The sequence below is a fragment of the Equus asinus genome, chromosome 20 (assembly GCF_041296235.1).
Source record: "Equus asinus isolate D_3611 breed Donkey chromosome 20, EquAss-T2T_v2, whole genome shotgun sequence".
Classification (NCBI taxonomy): Eukaryota; Metazoa; Chordata; class Mammalia; order Perissodactyla; family Equidae; genus Equus; species Equus asinus.
The window spans coordinates 16,884,394-16,897,165 of record NC_091809.1 but is presented as its reverse complement, the minus strand read 5'-3'; positions in this window follow the sequence as shown (position 1 = coordinate 16,897,165).

The following is a 12,772-nucleotide window of genomic DNA, read 5'->3' as shown; positions in this document are numbered from 1 at the left end:
AAATATGCAACTATGTACTGGGGGCATTTGGGGAGAAAAAGCAGAAAAGAAAAAAAAAGAGAGACGATTGGCAACAGTTGTCAGCTCAGGTGCCAATCTTTAAAAAAAAAATTTAAATATGACAATACCAAAAGATGGCAAGTATACGGACCAGTTAGACTGCTCACACATTGCTGCTGGGAATAGGAAATGGTGTGGCCACTTTTGAAAACGGTTTGACAGCTTCTCATAAAGTTAAACATCCACTTATCATATGATGCAGCGGTTTCACTTTCCCACAGGAATGTACTGGAAGGGACTGTGCTTTTTAAATTTTTCATCACTGTAGCCACAGATCCCAACATGCTGTTTGCAAGCAATTGGTGCAAACGTTTGTTGAATGAATAAAGAAATCTGGTTTAACTCTTTGATTAAGCTCCAGTGTTATACACTTTCTGGTCCACAGAACCATCTTTACCTAACTCCTAAAAAGGACCTATGGAGTTTAATTTGGGAAATGCTGGTCCAAGTCTATTCCATGAGACAATCCCAAATTAATCACAGAGAGATGGAGCTTCTACGAGAATCCATGAGAGGTGGGAGGATCCCTGGTCGATGGAGACAGCCCTTAAATCGAACCCTAACAGAGAGTCCAGCTCACCTACTACTCCTGTCAATACAGATTAGAAAGGGTCGGTCAATGTAACACTCTTTTCTGACAAAAACTCTTAAATCAAAGCCAACATCATGTTTGAGGTGAATTCCCCCAAAATTCAAAAGAAACGAGGATGGTCAACATCACCTGTAGTGTTTAGCTTTCTTTCTAGAAGTGCTGGCCAATGCAATAAGGCAGGAATCAGAAATGGTATGCAATTATTGAGGAACAGAAGACAATTCATCATGGACACGATTGTCTACCTAGAAAATCAACTGGAAATTATTAGAGCTGGGGCCGGCCCCGTGGCCGAGTGCTTAAGTTCCCATGTTCCGCTTTGGCGGCCCAGGGTTTCACCGGTTCAAATCCTGGCCAAGCACATGGCACCGCTCATCAGGCCATGCTGAGGTGGCGTCCCACACGCAACAACTAGAAGGACCCACAACTAAAAATACACAACTATGTGCTGCAGGGCTTTGGGGAGAAGAAGGAAAAAAAAAGAATAAATAAACATTAATAGGAAAGAATATAGCCTAGTGTTAACCTATATATCTTATTATCTATAAAATGTAGCGTGATGAACTTTAATCATATTTAGCAATAATTCACAATGAAGATCGCACTTCAAAGTGGTGGAGAGGATGGGATATTCCACAAATGTGGCTTGAACAACTGGTTTACCATTTGGAAAAATAATTAGTTCAAACCCCACCGCACACCATGTAACAGAATGCATTCAAGACCCACAAAAGAAATGAAGCCAGAAAATAAGATGGGATAAAAATATTTGCAACATAAATTACAACAGGTTAATAGCTTTGATGTATGGCTCACTGGCCCAAGCTGACCACTGCCTTTCCATATGGCCTGTAAGCTAAGAACGGGTTTGACATTTTTAAATGAGTTTTTCAAAATCAAATCAGGGGCCAGCCCGGTGGTGAAGTGGTTAAGTGCACACATTCCACTTTGATGGCCCTGGGTTCACCAGTTCGGATCCCGGGTGCGGACATGGCACCGCTTGGCAAGCCATGCTGTGGCAGGCGTCCCACATAGAAAGCAGAGGAAGATGGGCACAGATGTTAGCTCAGGGCCAGTCTCCCTCAGCAAAAAAAAAAAAAAAAACGAGGAGAATTGGCAGCAGATGTTAGCTCAGGGCTAATCTTCCTAAAAAAAAAAAATCAAATGAATATTTGACAGTATCTGAAAATTATATGAAATTCAAATGTCATGTGTCCACAAATAAATTCTCTTGGAGTGCAGCCATGCCCGCTCATTTATATATGGTCTGTCTGCTTTTGAGTTACAAGGGCAGAATTGAGCAGTCACGACACAAACTGGACGATCGGCCAAGCCAAAAATATTTACCAACTGATCTGAAAAAGTTGAGAAAGCATTGAGGTTGGAGAGGTCATGAACCCAGAGCCTCAAGCCATTTGGCCAGGACATTCAACTCTGGGCTTCTTTAAAAAGTCAAACCATCGACCAAGTCACTTCGTTGTCCTGTGCCTCAGTTTACTTAGAAAGTGAAAAGTGAAGTAGGAATGTTGCTAGGAGTCCATTTAAAATTAAGTGTGAAGGGAACCCGGCACACAATATGGGGCTGTGAGCTATTCTGTTTGCCGTGGCGGGAGTAGATATTTTAAAATTGTAACTCTGTCTGGTGTTTTCAAGTGTTCCAGGAAGCAAGACTTTGCATCGACTGCTGGGGACATGTACCACTTTTTCCAGGGCAACTTGGCAAAATGCATCAAGAACGATAACAAAACTTATTTTCAGGGGCCGGCCTGGTGGCCCAGCGGTTAAGTGCGCACGTTCCGCTTCGGTGGCCCGGGGTTCGCCGGTTCACATCCCGGGTGTGGACATGACACCGCTTGACAAGCCATGCTGTGGTAGGCGTCCCACGTATAAAGTAGAGGAAGATGGGCACGGATGTGAGCTCAGGGCCAGTCTTCCTCAGCAAAAAGAGGAGGACTGGCAGCAGATGTTAGCTCAGGGCTAATCTTCCTCAAAAAAAAAAAAAAACTTATTTTTAATCCAGCATTTCCACATCTGGGAGTTTTTGCTAAGCATATAGGCAGAGAAACAATACGTGCTTGTCTCTTTATTTCTTCACTAATGAACTGCAGGTCGCAAAAAGAAATTATGACAGAGGCACGCAAAGATTGACATGCAAGGATATTCGTTCCAATTTCATTTATAACAGTGAAAAACTGGAAACCACCTAAAGACCCGGGCAGGGAAGAACTAGTTAAATAATCATGGAGCCGTGGGGGCGGGGGAGACGGGGAGGAGTCGCGTTTTAAAGGAATATTGAACAAGATATTTTCTGGGGCTTTAAAAAGTCTTGGAATGACACAATCTCGCTGTCAGGTGTCCAAGAATACAAAAAGCGAAAATACACAAATTCTCCCTTAAATACTCGTTTTGCCACTTCTTCCCAAGAGGAAACGACCGTCAGCTGTTCGGAACAGACTTCCAGGACGTCTGATGCACGTACACACTTGTGTAACTTTCGTGTTCTTTGCCATAAATGCAATCGCCCTGGACACAATGTTATGTGACTTTTTTTTTTTTTCCCCAGGGAGCAATATGCCCAGAGATTTTTCCATGTCCGTGAATGTAGGTCTGTCTCATTCCTTTTAATGGCTGCAGAGCGTTCCCAGGGCATGGCAAGTCCTAATCCGTCTAACTATGCCCCTATTGTCAGGCTCCGAGACTGCCGTCTGCATTCCACTTTTACGAGCAACGGCATGATTGCAAGAAGGCTATGATGAGCACCCATCTTTTGGCAAACAGATTTATGGGATCGATTGCTGGATGTGGAGTGCCGGGTCCCAGCTTACGTGCTTTAAATATTTAGTTCAACCACAGCCAAATTCTCTTCTCCCAAACCTTCAATAATTTCGGATACCCCAGCCCAACAGCGTGGCAATGCCTGTTATTCATCCAATTCCCCATAAACCTTGACGTTTTCAATATTTTTAACATTTGCCAAATTAAAGAATGAACACTGAAAGTCGTCTGATTACTAGTGAGACAGAGCATGTGGCTGTTGTTGTCATTTGCTTTTGGCTATTTGTATTTCCAGCCTGTTTACATAGTCTGCGTGTTGATCTGGATTTTCTAAAGAGGTATGATGTTGTAGGGGTTGGGAGAATGGATCCTGGGGCCAAGCTGTTTTGATCCAAGCTCTGCTGTTTACGAGCTGTGTGACCTTGGGCAAGTCACTTAACCTCTCTGAGTCTCTGTTTCTCATCTGTAAAATAGAGATAATGATAGTATTTATCCCATAGGGTTGAGGATTAAATCACTTTGTATATGAAAAGTGCCTAGAAGAGTGCCTGGTATTCAATAAGCCTTTGATAAACATTGTCTCAACCCTTTGCATGTAACTTATGTTGCAAATGTTTCCTTCCAGGCTGTTGCTTTGTCGGTCTTTTGTCTCTGCTCAACGGGTTTTCCTGTCATCAAATATGCCTGTCTTTTCTTTCATGGCTCTGAGTTTCAATAAAAGCAAAACTGGAACATTTGAACTGAACATAGAGTGAGAAGCTGGGAAAAGAGAAGAAAATATTAGCAGCGTTCACGTCTGGGCGGTTCAATTTGGGTGACTTATTGCCCTCCTTTACATTCTGTGTTTTCCAAATGTTCTAATGAACGTTTATCATGAATATACACTTCCGAATGAACACATATTACCTTTATTTTTCTGCTTTATTTTTTTAAATTTATTTTAAGCACACCAGTAATCATTTTATACTGAGAAAAACCACCCCCCTTCCTCAATAAATATCGTTTGCTCTAAAGGACAAAAAAAGCAAGGAGTTAGCCAGCACAACCCTCCCAAAGCCGGCGGCGAGATCCACCCTTGAAGGCGCCACTCCTGGGGCAGGACGCCCGGACATCACAGCAGGATCGCCCCCTGGTGGCAGAGAAATAAAACGCTGATGCAAGAAGGCGTGTGAGTGTGTGTGTGTGCATGTGCGCGCATGTGTGTGCGCGCACTCGTGTGTCCTCCTGTACGGAGCTCTGTTTCATTTGACTTAAATCACAAAGCAACCCTTTGAGTGTGCAATAAAAATATGCAAAATAAACAGGTGAGAAATCGTGAGTCGCCAGCTGGCAAAGAGCCCCCTGGCTCTGAGAAAATCCTTGTCTGTCTGCTCCCGAAGGTTCCCTGTCTTGTCCGTGGATGAAATTCACACACGGTAAAACCCGCCCATTGACAGTGGGCGATTCAGTGGGTTTCAGCGTATTCCCAGGGTTGTGCAACCATCGCCATTATCATTTTGAGAACACGTCCATCACAGCACGTGGAGAAAAGGGAAATCTTGTGCGCTCTAGTGGCAATGTAAATTAGTGCAGCCGCTATGGGAAACGGTATGGAGGTTCCTCAAGAAATTAAAAATAGAAGTACTATATGACCGAACAATTTCACTGCTGGGTATATATCCAAAGGAAATGGAATCACTATCTGGGAGAGCTATCTGTACACCCACGTTCGTTGCAGCTTTATTCACAATATCCAAGGTGTGGAAACACCCTAAGTGTCCATTGATGGATGAATGGATAAAGTAATGGTGGTATATATATATATATATATATACACACTGGAATACTATTCAGCCATGAAAAAAGAATCTTGTCATTTGCAACAACATGGATGAACCTGGAGGGCATTATGCTAAGTGAAATAAGCCAGACAGAGAAAGACAAACACTGCATGGTATCGCTTCCATGCAGAATCTAAAAATAGAAGTTGAGCTCTTAGAAACAGAGAGTAGAAAACAGGTTCCCAGAGGCTGAGAGGTGGGGGGAATACAGAGAGGTTAATAAAAGGATACACACTTTCCATTACAAGACGAATAAGGTCTGAGGATCTGATGTATAACATGGTGACTATGATTGATAACACTGTATTGTATAATTGACATTTGCCAAGAGAGTAGAATTTGAATGTACCCACCAAAAAAAAAAAAAGGTAAATATCTGAGGTGATGGATGTGTTAATTCAATGGAGGAATGCTTTCACAATTATATGTATATCAAATCACCACATTGTACACTTTAAATAACTTACAATTTTATTTGTCAATTATATCTCAAAAAAGCCGAAAAATGAGGCTGGCCCCCTGGCTGAGTGGTTAAGTTTGTGTGCTCCACTTCAGTGGCCTGGGGGTTACCGGTTCAGATCCTGGGTGTGGAGCTACACATCGCTCATCAAGCCACGCTGTGGTGGCGTCCCACATAGAAGAACTAGAATGACCTACAACCTGGATATACAACCATGTACTGCAGCTTTGGGGAGAAAAAGAAAAAAAAAAAAGACGAGGATTGGCAACAGATGTTAGCTCAGAGCAAATCTTCCTCACCAAAAAGCAGACTTAAAAAAAAAAAAGGCATCATGTTTTCAGGTTTCATCTACATTGTAGCATTTGTCAGTACTTCACTTCTTTTCATGGCTAAACAATATTCCATTGTATGGACATACCACATTTGTTTATCCATTCATCAGTAGATGGGCATTTGATTGGCTATTCCAAATAATGCTGTTCTGAACTTTTGTGTACAAGAATTTGCTGGACACGTGTTTTCATTTGTCTTGGGTAGGTACCTGGAGGACCACTCTATAGATGCCTTTTAACTCAGCTTCCCAGATGTCCTGGGGGCTGACCTGATTGGCGCTTCCCCGTTTGATCTCTACATGGCTCTTTCCAAAAACCTGGCCGGAAACATGCAGAGCAAGTCCTCTTGTGAGCCGAACTCCATCAGTCTCCTCTGATCTCACTCCTCTTGGTCAGCTCCTGTGAGCTGCTAGCCCCCTCCCCCAGAACCCAGGCTTTCACAGGAACCCCAAGATTTCTTGGCATTAGCTGAGCCCCAATCTCTGGAACCAGAGCGAAGTAGCCTGAACAGCCCAAGAAACTCCAGGGAAAGCCCACCCAACTCTGTTAGTCATGAGTGATGGTCACCAAATATTCCCAGTGCCCTTGCTTCTGAGCACATGGCAGGGCCGTTCTTTCCCGGCCCCTCGTGGTTGGGTAGGGCCTCGTGACTTGTTCTGGCCAAGGAGCGGTGAGCAGAAATACTCTGTCATTTCCAGGCCAGATTATTTGATTGCTGGTGCAAGGCACCCCAGAGATTTCCTTCTTCTGCAACAGTGACCTGAAATATTCTAGATAGTGGCTGCTTCCTCGCCTGGGTTGTGGAGTGAGGCACGTGGGAAAGAACCCCTACATGACCTGCTTTGGATACGTCCTGGGAGCAAGAAATTAATTTCATATGGTTTTAGGCCCCCAAACCTCTGGGGTTACTTGTTACAGCAGCATCATCTAATTTATCCTGATTGATACACCCACCCATCCACACCGTGGCTTCTGGGTCCAGCCAAGGGTTCCATGTTCGTTTCTGGGGCTGCCATAACAAAGGACCACAGATTGGGGGACTCAAACAACAGAAATTTATCATCTCTTAGTTCTGGAGGCTAGAAGTCCGAGATCAAAGTGTCAACAGCGTTGGTTCCTTCTGAGGGCTGTGAGGGAGAATCTGTTCCACATCTCTCGCCCAGCTTCTGGTGGCCTCAGGGACTCCTTGACTTTGTAAATGGCGTTCTTCCTGTGTCTTCGCCTCATCTTCCCTCTGTGTATCTGTCTCTGTGTCCGAATTTCCCCATTTTATAAGGACGTCAGTCACAGTGGCCTAGGACCCACCCTAATGGATCCTAAATTTGACTGAATCACCTGTTTAAAGACCCTACCTCCAAACAGAGTCACATTCTGAGGTGGGCTGGGGGTTAGGACTTCAATATAGGAAGTTGGGAGGGAGACTCAGTTCAGCTCATAACAGGCTCCATTCCAACTACAAGATGCCAGGGGTCCCAGCCTGCTCAAGGTCAGTTAGAGAAGGTAGAGAGGTTGATGCCAGCCTAAGTAGGTGAAGGGACTTAGGGCATCTTAGGGGACGGCTCTAGTGACTGCGGGGGCTCCTTTTAGGTCTATGGAGGACTTCTTTCCTGAGGATCAAGTGTTGCCCCCAGGTCAGCATCCTAGAACGGAAACCCCCACAAATCAACTACCTGAGGAAATAGCATAGGGTGGTGGGTAAGCTTACGAACGTGAGTCCCGGCTCCACCTCTGAACAACTGTGTAACTTAACCTCTTATCTGAGCCTCAGTTTCCTCTTCTATAAAATGGGATAGTAATAACATTTTCTCCATAGAGCTACCGTGAGAATTCTTGCGTGCTTAAGGAAAAGGGGAAACGACGTGGTTTCAAGATTCCTAGAGAGTGGGAGACATCTCAGGCATCTTTGCCTTATCTTCAGAGCTTGATTTCATTCAACAAACATTGATTGAGCATCTACTATGAGCCAGGGGCTCTTCTAGACAAGGTTTCTCAAGTGATGGAACTTATATCTGAGCGTGTCTCAGAGACAGATGATAAATAAGTGAGAGTGATTTAAAGGGAAGGGAAGAGGGGGCGGGTGGGGGGTGGGAAGCTGCTTGAGGGTCTGAAGAGGCGCCGTTTGAGAACAGACTTATTCAGCTACACAGAGTGAAGAGCAAAGAGCTTCAAGGTAGGAATCGACGGAGAGTTTGAGGAACAGAAAGAACGCTGTGCAATTGCAGCAGCGACGGGGGGGTGGATCAGAAGGCAGTTAGGATGGAGACATCGACACGGGGCAAACCGGGGCTGGGTATTCAGCTTAATGTGCCCCTGAAAACCTAGAGATCTGGAGGGGCAGGGGTGTGGGGGTTCGAAGGGGAAGGCGGTGAGGGGGCCTCAGCAGCACATCGGACAGCACCCTTCGCTGTCCGTGGTGCTGACATCCTGAGACCGGGTTCCTCAGAACAGAAAGGTTGATTCGACCATGGGGACACAGGAGATCAAGTTTCCCACCCTTGAGGCGCTGACCTTCCAGGTACGAATAGTCAGAACGTCAGTCATGACTAATTAATCGTCCTAGTAACAAACGTAATTTCTTCAGGGTCTCCTATTGGCTCAGTCGATGTACCTGGGAGGGAGTTGTGACAGGCAAAATTATGTCCACCCCCCTCCAAATACGCCCATGTCCGAATTCCCGGGACCTGTGAACGTGTCAGTTTACATGGTAAAAGGGACTTTGCAGATGTGATTACACTGAGGATCTTGAGATGGGAGATGACCCCGGATCATCCAGGTGGGTCCAACGTCATCACAAAGATCCTCATAAGAGGGAGGCAGAAGGGTCGGAGTCAGAGTCAGAGAAGGAGATGGATGATGAAAGCAGAGGTCGGAGAGATGCAGTGTGAGGAAGCTTCAGCCCAGGGGGACCCAGTTCGGACTTCTGAACCTCAGACTTGTAAGACAATCGATGAGTATTTTTTTTTTTTTAAAGATTTTATTTTTTCCTTTTTCTCCCCAAAGCCCCCCAATACATAGTTGTATATTCTTCGTTGTGGGTCCTTCTAGTTGTAGGATGTGGCACGCTGCCTCAGCGTGGCTTGATGAGCAGTGCCATGTCCGCGCCCAGGATTCGAACCAACGAAACACTGGGCCGCCTGCAGCGGAGTGCACAGACTTAACCACTCGGCCACGGGGCCAGCCCCCGATGGGTATTGTTTTAAGCCACCAAGTTTGTGGCAATTAGTTACAGAAGCCACAGGAAACTCACACAGGAGCCAAAGCTCAGAAGTACCCGGTCTTTTGCCCACAAAATTCAGGAAGTGGAAGAAATTAGAATTCAAATCAAGTGGTCTGACTGTTGGCCTGTGCTGTTCACTGCCTCATCGTACTGGAAACGTCTTCCCTGGTGTTATGGGATGAACTGTGTCCCCCCTCCCGAGTTCATATGTTGAAGTTCCAATCCCCACGCAACGGACTGAAGGTTTGTGTTCCCTGCAAAAATACATACGTTGAAATCCTAACCCCCAATTTGATGGCATCAGCGGGGTGGGAGGTATTCAGGTCATGAGAGTGGAGCCCTCATGAATGGGATTAGTGCCTTTATAAGAGAGAGCCCAGAGAGCTCTCTTCCCCTCTTTCTGCCAAGTGAGGGTACAAGCAGAAGTAGCAGTCTGTAATCCTGAAAATGGCCTTCTCCAGAACCTGGCTACACTAGGACCCTGATCTCAGACTCCTGGCCTGCAGAAGTGTGAAAAATAAATTTCTGTTGTTTATAAGCCACCATTCTTTCTTTCCTTTTTTTTTTTTTTTTTTTGAGGAAGATTAGCCCTGAGCTAACCTCTGCCACCAATCCTCCTCTTTTTGCTGAGGAAGACTGGCCCTGAGCTAACATCCGTGCCCATCCTCCTCTATTTTATATGTAGGATGCCTGCCACAGCATGGCTTGCTGAGTGGTGCGTAGGTCTGTGCCAGGGATCTGAACCAGCGAACCCCCAGCCGCCAAAGCAGAATGTGTGAATTTAACCGCTGTGCCACTGGGCCAGCCCACCCACCATTCTTTAGTACCTTGTTATAGTAGCTCGAATGGACTAAGACATCCCAGTAAGGCAGAATGTGACTGTCTTTGGAGATGGGTCTTAAAGAGGTAACTAAGTTAAAATGAGGTCATTCGGGTAGGTCCCAATCCAATAGGACTGGTGTCCTTACAAGAAGAGATTGGGGCTGGCCCAGTGGCACAGCGGTTAAGTTCGCATGTTCTACTTCTCAGCAGCCCGGGGTTTGCTGGTTCGGATCCTGGGTGCAGACATGGCACCGCTTGGCAAAAGCCATGCTGTGGCAGGTGTCCCACGTATAAAGTAGAGGAAGATGGGCATGGATGTTAGCTCAGGGCCAGTCTTCCTCAGCAAAAAGAGGAGGATTGGCAGTAGTTAGCTCAGGGCTTATCTGCCTCAAAAAAAAAAAAAAAAAAAAAAGAAGAAGAAGAAGAAGAGACTAGGACACAGGCACACAGAGGGAGGCCATGTGAGGACACAGGGAGAAGACAGCTGTCTACAAGCCAAGGAGGGAGGGCTCAGAAGGAACCAACCCTACCGACACCTTGAACTCTGACTTCCAAGCCTCCAGAACTGCAATAAATGTAGTTTAAGCTGCCCAGCCCGTGGTACTCTGTCACAGCTGCCCCAGAAAACCGCTGTACCGGGGGACTCTGGGAAGTTCCAGCCCTCTCCAGCTTCACCTGAGCCCCGTTTGCAGAGTGGAGCTCCCAAATCCAGAGTCACCAGAATTAGGGTCCTCAACCCATCACCAGCTGGCTCAAGGTGTGGGGCTATTCCAAGGCGAGGAGGGGAGGCTCAGAAGAGAGTGTAGAGACAGGACCCACCCGGCCCCCGGGCTGTTCTTACCCATTACATCCTCTCTGGATAACTTCATCCATCCCCATCGCATCAACCTCCGCCCCTGGCCTGACATTCCAGACTTGTTCCTGGCACAAATGTCTCTCTCAGGTTCCCATCTCAAATGTCCAGAGTCCCCACCATCTGCCCCCAGCTGGTCCCTCTGGCTCCTCAAACTCAATGAGTCCAAAATGGAGCCCAGCATCTTCCCTGCACCTGCTCCTTTCTCCTCATCCCATCTCAGTAAAGACGTCCCTCCCTATGCTAAGGTCCCTTGTTCTCCTTGGCGTCCCCTCCCGTGTCCCCGACTGTGCGTCCATCTCCACGTTCTGCCAAATTTTCCTGTGAAGGTTCCTTGGGCACTGTCCCATCCTCACCATCTGTGTCTGCCACCCTGATTCAGGCCCCCTCAGCCCTCGCTGGTCTCTGGTCTCGAGCTTTGCCCACTGCCACCCACCCCCTTCCAGGAACACAGATCCATTCTCTCCTCTGCTCAGAGCTTTTCCCAGGCTGCCCGCGTGCACTGCTGGTGGGAATGTAAGGCGGTGCGGCCGCTGTGGCAAACAGTATGGCGGCTCCTCAAAAAAGTTAAACCTAGAATTACCATATGACTCAGTAATCCCATTTCTGGGTACAGACCCAAAGGAATTGAGAGCAGGGAGTCAAACAAGTACACGTATGGCGGGTTCACAGCAGCATCATTCACAACAGCCTAAAGGTGGAAGCAACCCAAGCGTCCACTGATGGATGAATGGATGAGCAAATGTGGTCCATCCACACAACGGAATATTAATCAGCCTTAAAGAGGAAGAACTCTGACACCTGCACCAACATGGGTGAACCCTGAGGACATGATGCTCAGTGAATAATCACAAAAGGACAAATCCTATATGATTCCACTTCCAGGAAGTCCCTAGTCATCAAACTCACAGAGACAGAAAGTAAGATGGTGCGGCCAGGGGCTGGGGACGGGGATGGGGAGGTAGCATTTAATGGGGACAAAGTTTCAGTTTGGGAAGATGAGAAAGTTCTGGAGACGGAGGGTGGGGGCGGTTGCGTAACAACGAGCATGTATTTAGCGCCACTGAACTGGACACTTAAAACGGTTAAAATGGTCAATTTTCTGTCGTGTATATTTTACAATAACACTAAAAAAGAACCTTCAGGGCTCCCCATTGCTCTCAGGATAGTCTTGTGCATGAGTTCACCCTTTGGTCCCCATTCCGGGTCCAGCATTTGGCGGGGGCAGTGACCTGGAGACCCACCAGGCCTGCACCCACAGTAGGGGCTCCGGCTGGGGGCCTCCAGGGGCCCGGGCCCAGCCAGAACCCAGCAATAGCAACACCTGATGAGGCACGAACTGTCAGCAGCCCCACTTCACAGACGAAGCAACTGAGGCTCAGAGAGGTTCAGGCACGAGCCTGAGGCCACCAGCAAGAGGCCAGACTGGGGTTTCACACCAGGCCGTCTGCTGTCACAGTCTAAGCTCCTAACTGACACACCAGGACAGTGAGAGTGAGGGGACAGTAGGGACAGGCTCCTGCTGTGTGACCTCAGCTGAGCACACAGTAGGGGCAATGCGTGGGAGCCTCTGAGAGTAACATTCTTGGCCCTGTGCATGCGTGTACGTGTGCGTGTGTAGATGGGGTGTCCTTCGGGAACTGGGCTTGGTAGTGCACCCAGTAGGGGCAAAGAGGAAACAGAGCACCTGCGCACAGTAGGACCTGCCGAGGGGCAGAGGCTGTGGGAACCTGGGAGGGAAAATGAGGGGTGCCAGGATGCACCTGGGGCATCTGTGATCCCCAAGGGGTGTACACGGCATGCAAAGGCCCTGTGGTTGGAACCAGCGCTCAGTGGGACTA